We start from the raw sequence: 12,336 nt of genomic DNA, 5'->3' as shown, positions 1-12,336 counted from the left end.
CACGCGGTCGCCGTGACGGGCGCGGAGCCGTGCCCGAGGCCTCCTTCCCCGCCGCCCCTTCTCCCGCTCCGCCCTCGGACGTGCCCTTCCCGCTGGGCCCGCATCCCGCGCACCCGCCGCCCGTTCCGTGCCCCCGGCGGTGCGGCGGCGCGGCCCCCCCCGGACCCTGCCGTGCCGCGTCTGGCACACGGCGGTGTCTGCTGGGAGACGGGAGCAAATCGGGCTGCGGCAGCGCTCGGAGGTATTGTAATTAGCAAACAGAATTGGATACACCCTTGAGTATTGTTTACGTGCTTCAAAGGAAACCGGTCGAGTGGTCGTCCGCATATCTGGGATTTTTGAATGTGAGATCGGTAGATCTTGTGACGCCCTTCGTGCTTTTACTGAACGTTGAGGGCTTGTTTTGTGTGTGGGATCCTGATTTTTGTGGCAGTTTCTCTTTGCCTGATTGTGACATTGATTTTTTTTTTTTTAATGACTGCACTGAATCTTCCACATGAGATGCTTTCACTGTCCTGGTGCTTTCTGTTCCCTTATGTGTCAATAAATGCATCAGGAGGTTTTAAGTGGTAATACATTCCTATACCATTAGCAAATATTAACTGTCTTGACAAAATATTTTCCTAGAGGACTATGTGAGGCCTACCTACTCCGCTGGAGAGTTTATTGGGCTGTAAATAAGTAATCCTTGTTTTGAGGAGTCTCACATAGGAAAAGTGAAGGTGTTTTGGTTGGGAGTAGTTTTAGTTAGCTCAACTAAGAGATACCCACAAGGTTACAAGTGTGCTATCTTGATAGAAGGCATGCTGTCAGCGTCAGCTCTTACCATACCTTGCAAGTTTTTAAACTTCTCTTAGCACTTTGATGGTGTATATTTTCCACTTTGACGTCTTGGTGTTCGTTTCCACAACTGGTTTCTCGGTAAAAAATCAAATTCTTACCTTTTTGCTTTCTAGGAAATGCTTCTTCTGAAAGGCTTTAACAGTGCCAGTCTGTGTGGAGCTGTATAATCGCAAACACACTTGGATGACTTGTTTGACCTTTAACTGTAACTTCTATTTTTGCTTTCTGCTTTTTAATGTTAATAGTCGTTTGCCATGTGGTTAATTGATATTTTGATCTAAGGCATTTGAGAGGTACAATTTAAATGCTTCTTTTTATAAAAGGTTTGGTATTTAATACACTCATTGCAGGCAAGTCCTTGTGAGTTATGTATGTTCATTGCAAGCAGCCTGGAACTAGCTTGAGAATTTTAGTCAGGAGCACGCAGTTAAATGCTTAATTCCTTAAGGAAAAAGTACAGCTGCTTCGTGCTGTCCATGCAATTATTGACTCGTAATTTTATCTTTTTTTCTTTCAGTGTTGTCACTTTATACAGAGAAAATGAACACGATGAAAACTTTTGTGCAGTTAATTTATTATTTGTCATGGATATATACGTAGGTGGTGCTTAAAGAAACTACATCTGCTTGAAACGTACTGTGTTCAATGATTACACCATTTCTTAGACTGCACGTTTGCAGCTTTCTGTTTCGAGATCTGTAAGCTGTTTAAAGTAGTTGTCTCCTGGTTACAAAATGTAGGTGTGATCTTTCTGTAAATAATGGGTGGCTTACCTTCAGTGCTGGCTGGAAACAATGGAGCAGTGTGTGTGCTGAATGAAGTAGGATTTCTTTGGTCAACAGGCTTAGGGATGAATTTTACCTTGAAGGGCTTGGGATCAAATGCTCACCTACTGCTTTTTCAGAAATATAAAATAGTTTATCAGAGTCATAGCAGAGTGGTTCAGAGAAATTGTAGTTTCATATTTTCAAAGTTCTGTTTTTTTGTTGTTTAGTTTTTTAGCATAGGAGTCTCCAGGCAAATTCAAAGCAGACATTATCTGCTTATAGCAAATCATTACTGTGAACTACTGATGACTAATATTGTTTGTAGCCCTGTTCTTGATTTTCATTTAGATTTAAGTGCTCAAAGTGAAGATGATCTCCTGGATTTTAAGGCTTAAACTTAGTTACAGTGTAATGTAAACGTTAACTAACAACTGAAGGTGGCTGGAAAGAAAGCAGTTTGAGTGCGAGTTGAAGATTGATGATTGCTATCCTCAGCTCAAGTAATCACTGGATCTATTTTTGTTGTTGTTTACTTCTGCTGTGCTGCCAGTAGTATGCTTTGCCTATGACTGCACGATCATTTGATTTTTTTCTGATGGCAAATGAGGTTAAAAAAAAAAAGGCCTGTTCTTTGTGTTTGTTTTCAAGTGATCTTGGAGACTAAGAGTGAAGAGTCGTCTTCTGTCACTAATAAATAGGTGTCTCCAAGCGAAATGCTGTTTCAGACTTGAGCTGTCGTTATTTAATTGTCCCTAGTAATTGCACGTCATTTGGGTTTCCTTGGCCGCCTTTGATTTCAGCACAAGGTGTAAACTTGGTTTAATCTAATAGTGCTATTGAACTTCCTGATTTTGGATGGGAAAAACAGAAATACAGCTTTGTGGTCTCCTGCAAACCACACATTTTGAAGTTCTGGGGAAATTAAGTTTTCAGAGTCTACTTACATATATTATAATAAAGACATTTTTCTTTCTAAAAATATAAATCCCATAAACAGAGAATTGCTGTACATTAAGATAGCTATTTTGGTCGCTATTTTTAGTGCTTCCCTGGAAACATCACTGTCAGTGCAAATGTTTAAGTTTCCACACAGGAGGGTAGCATCAGTGGGAAGCATGTTTTTGTTTTTCTAATTCTTGACAGTCTGACACACGTCCTTGTCTATATACAAACCAGCTGTAATCTCATGTGATGAATAAAATGGAGGCTAGGGGAAAAAAAAATAGCAAGTTTTTTTTTTGTTCATGTCCATTAGGAAGCTCTGTGGTCAAGGTCACGGTGCACCAAGGCATGGGATAGAACAAGTCCTATAACCTCATCTAAATGCATACAAACCCAAGCAAGTCAGTTGATCTTTTTACAACTACCTTCAAGATCCATGGATTATCTCTGCTGCCGTTTATGAAGTCCGTGTTTTTAATTGGTTTCCCTCGATTCTTTTCAAGTTTCCCCTGACTTCAGTGGGGGCGTTGTTGAGAGGTATTGCTAGGTAAATAATAACATTGATACTTGACTTTTGAGGTAATTGGTTTGAAAAATACCTTATGTGCTGGGCACAGCAGCTGTTGGTGACAGCGCTTTTATATACAGCTTTTGGAGAGGCAGGGTTCCAGACAGATGTAACAGCACAGCTGGAGAAAAACAGACTGACTTTTGAGTACAGCTTAGCTATGAAAAAGGTTGGTTGTCTGTGTGCTGCTCACCCCCTGCCCATTTTTTCCACCCCTTCGTGTTGCAGTCAGTAGTTTGTGTGTATGTTGTTCATTGGCATTGGAAATTAGAAAGGTCCTGACATAGTAAGCTCGTGTCTTCCAAGAGACAGTTTGTTCGTTTGGGAAAAAAGCACATATTTTATATATTAATGATTACTTTTGGATGTGATTTTGTGGAAGTGGATTTGGGAATCGTAACCAAGGCGCCATTAATGAGAGAACAGCTTTCCAAGTTGGAGCAGAGATGCGTGCAGCCTGTTACTGTCCTGAAGAGCAGTCAGGAGCCAGTGCTTGGGGAGCAGTGCAGGAAGGGACAGAGGCACGTGGCTGTGCTTCCTCTACTTATTCTTCTGGATCCCAGTCGGTTCAAAACCACGTGTCACAGAATCACAGAATGGCCCAGGTTGGAAGGGGGACCTCAAGGATCATGAATCTCCAACCCCCTGCCATATGCAGGGCCACCAACCTCCACATTTAATGCCAGCCCAGGCTGCCCAGGGCCCCATCCAGTCTGACCTTGAACAACTCCAGGAATGGATGGGGCATCCACAGCCTCTCTGGGCAGCTGTTCCAGCACCTCACCACTCTCTTAGGAACGAACTTCCCCCTAACATCCAACCTCAATCTTCCCTCCCTCAACTTAAAACCATTTTCTGTTGTCCTACTGTTATCTACCCTTTCAAAGAGTCGACTCCCCTCCTGTCCGTAGGCTCCCTTTAGGTACTGAAGGCTGCAATGAGCTCACCCCCCAGCCTTCTCTTCTCCAGGCTGAACAAGCCCAGCTCCCTCAGCCTGTCCTGGTAGGGGAGGTGCTCCAGCACCCTGATCATCCTAGTGGCCCTCCTCTGGACCCTCTTCAGCAGCTCCCTGTCTTTCTTGTACTGGGGGCTCCAGACCTGGACACAGTACTGCAGATGGGGCCTCACAAGAGCAGAGTAGAGTAATGTAATCTTTGTGTTGTTCTTTTAAATGAATTGGCAATGTATTTTTGCATCTCTGTAAACTTGTATCCACATCATCCTTTTGCAGTGAGTTCCTCACCTTGGAGCCAGTGATGGGGGGAAAAGTACCTTCTTTCCTGAGCTTTTTGAATTTTACTCCCAGTGATTTCATTTGCTACAACTTGATTTAGCTCCTCTATAATCAGAAGCAGTAAAAAATTGCCCCATTCTGTCATTCATTTTATAAAGTTCTTTGTATTTGCTAAATATAGGAGCTTTTAGAGTAAACCATGTAGAGTGTGTCTCACTTCAGCTTATCATCTGTTGACTAATAAGTAGTAGGTTTCTACTGGTGGAAGCCAGTAGATTGTGAATAAAGATCAAGTATATTCACTAAGTAAACTCTTTGGGAAAATTTATTGCGTTCAACATTACTCAGGCAGGAAATACTGCAGCAGATTGTAGAGAACCTCTAAATAAATGAGTGCACTTCTTTTTTAGTTGCTTAAATTCCATGCAGAGATGTCATTGCTGTATGCATTGTGGTCGCATGCGTGCTCGGTGAGCGTTTCACTCTGGAAACAGCTCAGGTTTGGATTAATGGTGGAGGAATGGATTGTAACATCTTAAGCAGTGTTAGCAGCTGATATGGGAAGAATGTTCTTTGCTTTGCTTGCTGGGTTGTTTTTTTTTTTGCTTTTGAGCCTGACGTGTGTTGTAAAGATTTGCTTTATGTTTATAAGCATTAGATGCTTAGGAAATCAAACACAATACATATATTTTTTCTTTTCCCAAGGAACAGAGTTCCAACAATGGATTAATTACTTCAGGCTGCATTGGCACCTGCTTTTTCACTTTTTTGATAACACTTATGATAAATACAGCTGCTTGTAAGGAAGACAGCTGGCCAAATGGAGACACTATGATTGATTTGTGTTTAGAGGAATATGATGGAGTTCCATACTGGTATTAAAACTATGAATTAGTTACAAGTTATCTCAAAGCAAAGAATAAAGAAGTATTGAACTTGGCTGCGACTTACAAATCGGACTCCAGAAATGTTATGTACTTTATGAAGCAGACTCTGTGACCCATGCGTAATGAATAATAATGTAAACTGAACATATTCCTGGGTATTTTGTGGCTACTTTAAAGCAAGATTCTCACTGTAGCCTTACCTTGAAGAGCAATATAGGAGGCAGAAGGTAGAACATGTTCTGCTTCAAATAAAAAAAGCTGAATGTGAAGTTTCTGTAATCTGTAACAGTTGTTTCTCTTTTTTTCTTTCACATTCCCATCTGAACTGGCCATGACGGATCAGTGAGATGGTTTTTTGCTCCTGAAACAATACTACAAATTGCCAGACACCAATCAGGTAGCTGAGGGAAAGCTCAACTTTAGATCTGGATTAACTGGTGATTGCTTTGCCTTTTTTATTGCTCTGACTGATGTGTGGGATTGAGTAAGGACATCTTCTACAGTGTTATTGATCTTACACGTATTCATGTGCTTGGAGTTATCTATAGGAGTACAAGTATGTTCTCTGTGTGGTTATGTGAAATAGTAGAAACCAGGAAATGGTCTTAGAAATTGGTGGCTTCTCTGTTTTTCTGTTCCAGTTCTGTAACAGAAGCATGATTAGTGAGTGTTGTTTTGGCGTAAAGGTGCAGATGAAGTATTTAAACTGTTTGTTTTCTGAATCTGTTGTTGAAAGTGAGTTTTGATTTCCTTACCTTCAATTATAGTAGTAAGGCAAGAGATACGGAATTGCAATCATTCTTTCCTCTGTACTAATTAAATGCATATACAGTACTGATCATCAGTTGAGAAATGCACAAGTTTTGAGGAAGGAGAGACAGCTTTGTATCAGGTGGGTATCAGGAATAGCAAGTTAATGTTCCACCCTCGCTTTTCAAAATGAATGTGTATGATTAATTTGCTTATAATGAGGAAATGACATTGTCATATAAATATTCGTCCTTCAAGAACATACATGTGTTTTAGAGAATGATTCTGCTAGGAGGAATTCTGCTTTATTCCCATTTAAAGCCTATGTAATTCTCATGCACAGAGCAAATAATTTATTTTCACGGTCATTCTTAAACTATTAAAAATAAGGTGATGGTGCATCTGATCTTCTGTATTTTCACTAAGTGCAGCAGTGCCCTTAAGATCTCAAGCCCCATTACTCTGTGTAAAATTACCGATAACTGGACAAAAATCAAATGTAGTTTCAAAGGAGGTCGCCTATTTGTCTTGTAGCAGTGTAAGGCCATCCATGGCAGAGTATAATGTGTTTTCACAACATACTTGATTGTAGTAATAAACTGTCTTCTGTGGGAGTTCAGACTGAAATATTAGGAAGGTGGTGGTTATATTTTCTGTCTTGTTTATTTTCATGATAAAAAGTTGATGTGTAGTGACATTTGTTTTCTGCGACTTCCTGCCTTTAAGGAATTTTTTGACCTAGATAAAGCAGTTGGAGGGGAGGAACTGTATTTATCGTACAGCTATTCCACGTTGGAAGGCTAGAAAACAAAAATTACATTCTTCAGCTGATATTTCATTGATATTGTTGTATCACTGAAGAGAGCTGGAGTTGCAGTATTATAGAATCATAGAATGGCCTGGGTTGAAAAGGACCACAGTAATCATCTGGTTCCAACCCCCTGCTGTGTGTGTGCAGGGTCACCATCCAGCAGACCAGGCTGCCCAGAGCCACATCCAGCCTGGCTGTGAATGCCTGCAGGGATGGAGTGATACGTAATGTTTTCCAGGAGTTAAGAACATCCATGAGCAATTGCAGTGTGCGCTTCTTTGCATTTGTTTGTGTGGTTGTGCTGCACATATTGACTGTGCTGCTGTGCTGTTCTCACCAGTACTGCCTGTCGTTAACTTGTGCAAAGAGGTGTCTTCACGTATAATGTAGATCTGAGTATTTGTGGAGGTAAAATCTTCAACATTCAGAATGCCTTAATATGTATACAAGCACATCACCTTCTTGTTTGTCCGTGTGTAGCAAACAAAATGGAAAAGGTGAGCAGATTGGCAAACAGTTGTGTCCGTGCTATAATGTAAGAATTCCTGTTGGCTTCAGCATGACAGCTCCAGCTCAGGTGGGTGAGGGTGCGTGTGCAATGAACCAGAGTTGTAACTTTAGAAAAAGAAAAAAGAGGAAGAGCAAAAAAACCCAAACAAACAGATGTCATTATCAAAGCTTTGTGAAGCAAAACAAAATTAGTATAAAGTTGAATGGAATTAATTTTCGTTCAGTGTTAATTTAAGATTTTACATTAAGGATTATGAAGGGGACCTGCAGCAAAACCCCTGCTGGAAACAGATGATTTCAGCATCAAATAAGATTGCTGAGCGCCTTGTTCATTTCAGTTGTGAGTATCTCCAGGGACAAAATGTTTTGTGTAACTGCTGCCTCACTTGCTAATGAGTTTCCAGAAGCAGAATTTGGGGAGTACACAGGTTGGTAAGCGTTGTAAACTGCTGGATTACTATTTGATGTTTCTACTTCATACTTTCTTTGGAGATCTGAGGAAAAATCAACAGCAGATAAATACTTACAGATGGTACTGATGTTTGTAAATCACAAATAATGAGGACAAAAAAAAAAAAGGATTTGGTCAATCCACTCAGAAAAAGAAAAAGCAAAGGGTTCAAAGGGTTTGCAGGCCAGATCTTCAGGGTGGGAAACTGATAAGAGTTGGTAGGCTGCTTTGGAAGTGGTAACTGAAGACAAATTGTTAGATATGTAAGATGAGATGCAGTGTGTCAAAGCAGAGTGATGTGGTGACTGTGTAGAAATAGAGGAACTGGGTTGGAGAGCAGTGACTGATGCTGGAACTTCGTATGGTTCTGGAATCAAAATTTGTATTGAAGAATATTTGGGAAACTGCAACGTTTTAGGGAGCTAACTGCTGAAAGGAATTGAAGGCTGGAAGAAATAACAAACAGGGAGGAGTGTGAGGAGTTCAGTGTGTTTGTGTTATCCAAAAGGAGCACAAGATGCTGCAGTACATACAATTTCATGGGAAGGAATTAGATGACTGAAAGGTTTGCTAATGGACCAAGCACAGGATGAAACTCCAGAGGCCATAAACTAAGGTGTCAAGGTTTGAACTCAGCACATATTTTTAGCAGTGTTGGAAGGCAGCTTAGAGGAATGGTTGCATCTTCATTACACCCCCCTCTTCTGATAAGAACCTTTTTGGAAAAGCTGCTTTAGACAAACAAGAAAACAAAAAGATCCAGAACCAAAAATGACCTTGCTGTAATCAGACCTGGTTATCAGGTGCGCTGTAGGTATGGCTGGATGCAATTTGATGGCGTGGGGCTATGGGAGGTACAAGCGAATCTTCATAGCTGTTCAGTCACTACTTCTGCAAATCCTTTTCTAACAGTCTTCCATACTTTGAAAAATTGTTTTTACATGAAGTCCGTGCTTGATTTATTTGTTTAAATTAAACTTCCATCTGATACCTAGCTGGGCATTTGTTTACGCTTGCTAGCAGAATTCTTGCATGCAAATGATTTTTATGCTTTTGTTTATTATCATCTGAGTCTTCATGTTGGATTACAACTACGGTAGTTTGAAAGGTATTTTAATACCCAGTGATTCTCTGCAGAGTTTTCCTAAAGTCTTGGAGTGAGTACTGGACAAAGTGGTTGCACCTCCTGTTGACATTAAATTCAGTATTTCAGATCACTTAAAGCTCGTCTCTAAAGTGTAGTTTTGGTGCAGAGCTGATATGAATGAAGTAACATGTTGACAGAAGTTTCTTTTCAATTCTGATTTTTACAGATGTTGCCATAAGGCAGCAGTAATTTGTTTAACCATTTCCTGCTTTTTGGAACTTCTGCAGTGGGGACAGCACGTATCCCCATCTGCAGCACAAGAGTCTTTGCGCTACTTTGAACTTCAGTTTACCATTAGGCATAGAGGTTTGTTGGGTGTTGTTGTTTCTTAAATTGTATTTTCAAAATGACTTGTGTGTGCATGTTTGTTTAAAAAGCGAAACAAAAAACCCACCCCAACCCAGCTCATTTGACTTAAAAAAAAAAAAAAAAAAAAAAAAAAAAGCTGGAGTTTTAGGAAAGCAGTGACACATTCAGACACCACAGCTGGGAAAAAAAAAAGTAATTTAGCTTTCATTGAAACATACAGTGCCTTAAAAAAAAAAAGTGCACCTGAAATATTAGTGTCTACTGTGGGCCTCAGTGCACAGGATGCTGCTGTACCATGCCTATGGTAGAAGTTTGATTTATGAAGGTACAAACACACAATTACCTGTTTTGTTTTTAAGGCTGATAATTAATTTAAGGACTCCAAAGGCTTGCACCTGGCTTGTGACTTAAATGAATACAGCATAAACCTCCACACATGGGAAAGTGTGACATTTTACATTGTGCTGTGAGGATATTTGTGGTATTCTAGTCAGAATATAATTTGGGTGGACAAGACATATAGTCATAAGTTTTACTCCTTAACTTAGTTAAGTAGATGGGCACATTGATTACAATGTAAGGGTGGTAAGCACACATGGAAGGTGGTTGGAAAATAAGAATGATGGAGGCTGTCTCTTAAAGAAAAGAATTTCCCTCTTTGAGAAGCTTTACCGGTATTTCTAGGCAGATGAGGAAGAGCAGTGTAGCACTGGGGGAGACAGGGATGAAAAAGTGTAAAGCTTCGACAAGAGAGGGCTGAATGTAGTCATGCAGAGCTCTGTGTGAGGGGGATTTCAAATTTGGTCCATAACAAATATTATTTAGGCAAAAAATAATGTGCAAGTGGTAAAGAGGATGATTATAGCAGCATGAAACGTATGGTTTATAAAAATGGAAGAGAAGTTGAATACTGCAGGGGAAGGATGAGGTTATTAGGCCAATGTGATCTGCTTTGAGACGTGGACAGGATCTTCATGGGGTTTGGAGTTGTTACGCGGGGAGAACTGGAAGAGTTTGCAGGAAGGCCTGAAAAAAGACTGGACAGAGTTGAAGACTGTCTGAGGTTTGAGCTCTGAGAGGTAGTATTGTTTTTATCATGAGAGATGTGGGGCTCTGGCATTGATATTTGGGTTGGCTGCTGTGATTCAGAGGAATCTAGGGTGACACTTTTTAGAAAGACAGGCTGTGCTTTCACGAGCATCTGAGCTGACCCGTTTCACTTGCTGAAAGGAGCATGGAAATGGAAGGTCTCGCTTACTGCAGTGCTCCCAGCTGCAGGATGTGCTAGCCTTAGAACTCACCAGATCTTCCATGAGCTACTGATGTCTGCTTTTTTGGTGATTTTGTCTTGCATTGAAGTAGCTGATGGAAAGGTCTGACAAGCAGTGGAGCTGGCATGCAATGTGTGGTCGGCTTGCACAGACTTCTGGCAGCGGTCAGCTTGCCGTGCCTTGTGGAATCATCCATTAAGGAATTGCTGTCTTAAGGGCCATTTATGCTTTTGAAATCAAAGTGGAAAGGAAAAGCCAAAGCAGTGTAAGATGAAGGAAACTCTTGTGAGAAACTGTTTTAAGTCAAAAATTGAAAAGTGAATCTTAAGTTGACTGGTTGCTGAACTGGCTCAGTTGTTAGTGCTTTGGCTAATACATGCTTTCCAGCCCTTTTTCACTCTCTGCATAAATGTGCATACATGGAGAAAAGCACTAGAGAAGAATGGGCATGAGCTCCTTGGCTGTGGATCATTTCACATCAGAGGCCAGCATCCTCATTCCATGCATTTAAAATCATCGTGTCTCTGCAGTATTCATTGGGCTTGGGTGCTGACAAAAATGAGGAGTGAGTTACATACATGATCGTCAATCAGAATTCTGTTTACAGCTTGCACAGATCTAAGCGTTGAATAACATTGAGCAAAGTCACCTTAAAGGAAGCAAGTGACTTCCTTAGATGGTGTGAATGTTGGGGGTGTGGCAGCTGGGCTCAGCTAAGTTTACTAGTAGGTAATTGAGCTGCCTTACGCAGCCTTGGTTGACTCCCTTATTTTGGGGTGGTCACCAGCTGAGGTCCTTTCAAGTGCATGTGGTGAGAAGATGCTCTTTTGTAGGCTGTTAGGAGGTTAATAGCTTCATCTACACTTCCATTTTACAAGATATATTTACTTTCTTAGTGATGTTTAGGGTCTGCAAGCCAGGCAGTGAACTGTTCTGCTGTTCTAATGATAGGAAAACATTGCTTTGAAGAGTTTGCAATCTGTTCTTAAGTAACTTTATTAAAATGACTAGATTGGGTAATAGGATTCTCCCAGAATGATGAAATTCATCCTGGTACAGTCCAACTTCCAGCAATACTATCAGAAGTTGGAGCACAGCCTTTTTCCTGACAGCATGTTTGTAGCTGCATTACCGAGCTGAAGGTACATCCTTAGGATAAGGTGGTTCCCCTTTGCTATGAATATGAGTGCCAAAATGAATGCAGCAATGAATTCTGAGTTCAGGGTGGGCTCCACAGTTTGTGGTTGATGATGGTATTATTCATGTAGCTTTCTAGATATTGATAATTGCTACAAGCGTTTTTGGAGCTGGGAGCCACAGTGAGTATGTCAGTTGAAATGTTCAGATGGCTGGCACATTTAGCAACACAGGAAAGAGATGCAATAGGTAAAAACCACAGTAGAATTTTCAGTTGTTTATCCCTTTGAATTGTAACTCAAGCCTTTGTTTTTAAATGTTTTCCTTGTATTGGTCTGCCCATAAAGCTGAGAAATGCAACTAGTCTGTTTTATCAGCACATTCCAGAGCTGTCTAACAGTGCTCAAATGCCTTGTGAGCTCTAGCAAGACAAAATAACCTACAGTAAGCACTACAAAGATGTGTAATAATTTTTTGCTTGTTTCATCACTTTGTTCTTGACTAGCTGCATCCCTCATCTTTTTTTTTCCTCTCTCCTGAAGGACTGCTGGCCTCTGAGGAGTGCTGTTGCACGAGCAGAATATGCACAGTGACTGTGGAAATTCTAGTGAGTGGGTAAGCAGAGGAGTGGGGTGAGATGAAACAGTGCGCAGCAAGCTGACAACAGAACAGGCTTTTCTGGAAGTATTTCATTTCTAACATATATTAT

The 12,336-nt window shown here is 40.8% G+C and overlaps 1 protein-coding gene across 1 annotated transcript in view; it reads left to right on the top strand.

Moving 5' to 3' along the window:
* FOXK2 (forkhead box K2) overlaps positions 1-12,336 on the top strand; it is a 42,060-nt gene that overhangs the window by 521 nt on the left and 29,203 nt on the right. The window lies entirely within an intron of this gene.

Source organism: Tympanuchus pallidicinctus, unplaced genomic scaffold, assembly GCF_026119805.1.
Source record: "Tympanuchus pallidicinctus isolate F22 unplaced genomic scaffold, pur_lepc_1.0 scaffold23, whole genome shotgun sequence".
In the NCBI taxonomy this organism is placed as follows: Eukaryota; Metazoa; Chordata; class Aves; order Galliformes; family Phasianidae; genus Tympanuchus; species Tympanuchus pallidicinctus.
The sequence above is the reverse complement of the archived record's forward strand: the minus strand, read 5'-3'. Positions and strand labels throughout refer to the sequence as shown.